Source organism: Myotis davidii, unplaced genomic scaffold (assembly GCF_000327345.1).
Source record: "Myotis davidii unplaced genomic scaffold, ASM32734v1 scaffold217, whole genome shotgun sequence".
NCBI classification, from domain to species: domain Eukaryota; kingdom Metazoa; phylum Chordata; class Mammalia; order Chiroptera; family Vespertilionidae; genus Myotis; species Myotis davidii.
In genome coordinates this window covers 8,740,899-8,743,959 of record NW_006290034.1, presented here as the reverse complement: position 1 = coordinate 8,743,959, position 3,061 = coordinate 8,740,899, and the positions used below count along the sequence as shown (strand labels likewise).

General features: G+C 53.2%; 1 protein-coding gene across 1 annotated transcript in view; it reads left to right on the top strand.

The window, feature by feature from the left end:
* The first annotated feature begins 2,989 nt into the window (after positions 1–2,989).
* NGF (nerve growth factor (beta polypeptide)) overlaps positions 2,990–3,061 on the top strand; it is a 55,985-nt gene continuing 55,913 nt past the window's right edge. The window contains exon 1 of the mRNA XM_015563535.1: positions 2,990–3,046. The gene's annotated coding sequence lies outside the window, so the exon portion shown is untranslated. The remainder of the gene's footprint in view (positions 3,047–3,061) is intronic.

Sequence of the window (3,061 nt, the reverse complement as noted above, 5' to 3'; positions counted from 1 at the left end):
GGGGCAGTGTTCTGCACCCCGCCTGCCTTTGCTCCTTTACCAGCCGCACCAAAGACCAGGGTTGGAGGTCTTTTCCTCGGCCTCTTCCAGAGAGTGAGGTAGCAAGCGGGCTTGCCTACAAGTCAGCAGGCTCCAGTTCTGGTCTGACCGTGGCCATTCCTACTTGGCTGAGCCCCAGTCCTTCCTGGGCTCTTGTGTCCCCCTCCTGGTGGCCGGAGTGATTATCTTGGTGATTCTGTAGCCATGTCATCATACTGAGCTTTATAAAATATTTCCTCTTCTCAAGTTTTTCCCCACTCTGATTAGAAGGAAGGAAAAACAATCTTTGCGCTGAAGCTATTTCTTCTTCTTCCAGCAACTGGGACAATATTTCTGTTGCAGACGTACTGCCAGCAGAGCCGGCCACAGCGTCCACACGGGCAGATCGAGGCTGAGCCTCCCGGCGTGCAACACAGCATGAGCCCTTGGCCGTGGCTTCTGGAATGAAGCAAGAGCTTTGTGCTGGGCTGAGTGCTGCTGTGGCTGCAGGCTCTGGATCCTTGGAAATAACAATTCCTGCGCGCACCACACTCTGTCCGCCAAGGAAGCAAATGCATCAGCTGCCGGTTATTTTGATACCCTGGATAGAAAGCTCTTTCGAGAAAAATCTCCTTCAGAAAAACATTCTTCTCCTCTGCTTGTCTGCACCATTCCCTCTGGCCGCTGCCCTCCCAGCTGCTTCTCATTCCTATACAGTGGGGCCTTGACTTACGAGTTTAATTCGTTCGGAGACCGAGCTCGTTAAGGAGCTCGATAACTCAAGTTACTCTATCAACTCAATGCAAAAAATCGGCCGAGAGACAGCTGGTATCTCAAAAAACTTGTTAGTCCGGACACACTCGTAAGTCAAGGCCCCAGTGTACAAGCAACTAGTCCAAGCCTTCAGGTCCTTCTTTCGGTGCCCCAGGAGAAGGACATTCCCGCTTTGACTCGTCACGAACGTGGAAGAGGCAAGAGACCCCTGGCTGTGGGCTCTGTACCACGCCGACCTCATCTGGAACCGGCCGGAAACCAGCCCCGTGTGGATGGGCTGTTTGACAGTCACAGATGGCTCTGACCATTATTGGATTCACTAAGCATTTACTGAACACCTACTGTGTGCCAGGTCCTGTGCTAGGATCTGGGGAGACCCTGATAAACATGGCCAGGGCCTAATATCCAGCCTCCACTAGAACACCAGCTCTCTGAGAACAGGCACCTCAGCCATCTCACAGTGCCTGGCACATAGCAGGCGTTCGTAATTAACCTTTGGAGTATTTGTTTGTTGCCTACATATTCTTACTTTCATGTTCTTATTTAAGATCCTTAAAATTCAAGGACAGAAACAGAGCTAGTCACGGATGGAAAGGAGCTCTTATTAAGCCAGCATGTGCTGTCAGAATATGATCAAGAATTTGAGGAGGGCATCTAGGCCTATATTCTGCTTACATCATTTTTACATTTCCCTCTTATATACCACATAAAAGAAAAGCCACAAGTGCCCCAAATCCTTTTGTCCTTCTGGGTGATGCCACAGGGACATATACCAAAGCTTTGCGTTCAACAACTAAATTCTCTGTTATTCTAAAATTTTCAACTTCATCCCTAAATTCTCAGGCAGCTATTATGTCAGGCTTATGGCTAGTGCTTTCAAAAAAGTTTATACATGACATGATTGATGAGTGAATTTGTCCTATTGTCCGGACATTTCTTTGTTTAATTGATGATGATAAATTTCCTAACCAGTCACCCCGACTCGGGGACTGCTTCTGCAAAAGGGTCCCTTACGGTGGCCCCTTCACCAGCACTCACCTCCAAGGTGTGCTCGCCCGCCAGTCTGTACCGAACAACTCAGAAGTGGCCAAGCCTTTGCTGGGAAGCAATGCGGACAGACCAAAGCCAAAACTGACTTCCAATTCTGGGGCTTTCCTCCTACCTCGTCCTTCGCAGACCATGCACAAATTGGGTGAACTTAGGGCAAAGATGAAACTAGGAAGCAGTGGCGGCCTCAGACCAATCCTTGTCAAGGGCATGGGAAGTGCCTAAGAAGAGCCCCACCTTGCTCAAGCGCCTTCCACTGGGACTTACAAACAGGAACCCCTATAGGCACTACATCCAGGTCCCCGAGGGTGACCTTCACCATGAAGAGACTGGGAGCCTCTCCCTCTCTGCCTCCCTCCCCACATCCCCGTTCTCCCTGCACCAGGCACAGGGTAGGGCTTCAGCACACAGTGTGCCAGGGAGGAAGTGAGGACATCTGACTGAGTTCAACACCAGAAAAAGTGGTCTATAACTTCGAAAGACCTATGAATCCCCCAGAACATGCTTACATTTGGTGAAAAATCTGACTTCAGGGATATTTCTGACTTGCTAGTGTGGGGCTGGGGTAGGAGAGGGCAAGCTCTGAATCCTTCCAGCCGGTTCTGGTTCTAGGAGCCCGCCCTCCAGTCGGAGAGCGCCCGCACCTGCATCTTCTGGGGCTCCTTTGGGTGCTCGCTTCTCCAGGGTGACAAGCACCCTGGCTTCTCTCTCTAGCCTGTGAGGAATAGCCAAACCTAAGGCAGGATGGCAAATGCCAGGCAGACCCCCAGGCACTGGCTGCAGGCAAAGTCGGTGGGGGCGGGGGGAGCTGGGGGGCAACTCCGCCCACCCACAGCCCATGGGCCCATGGGCCACCTTGTCCAGCACCCCTGCCTGGTGCCCCAGAAAACCCCTGCCTGCGCTCGGAGTGCAGGGCCCCTTCACCCCGGTGCGTTTCCATTTGACCTCTGGGGTTTGAACCCTCCGTGGCGGAGCGGAGCAGCCCTTCGGGGAAGGATCGATTGCGAGTCCCCAAGACCACCTACCGCCGGGCCTCGTGGCCCAGCCCAGACAGGTGTGGGGCTCAGGCCGGGAGCGATGGAGTCGGGACTGGTTTGGAGTGAGGAGGAGTCTGGGAGGAGGGGCTAAGGATTTCAGACAGTGAGTGTAAAAGCTGCTCGGCGCTCCCGCTCGGCAGAGAGCGCCGGGGACGGAGCGAGCGCGCAGGGTGAGTTCGGAGGCT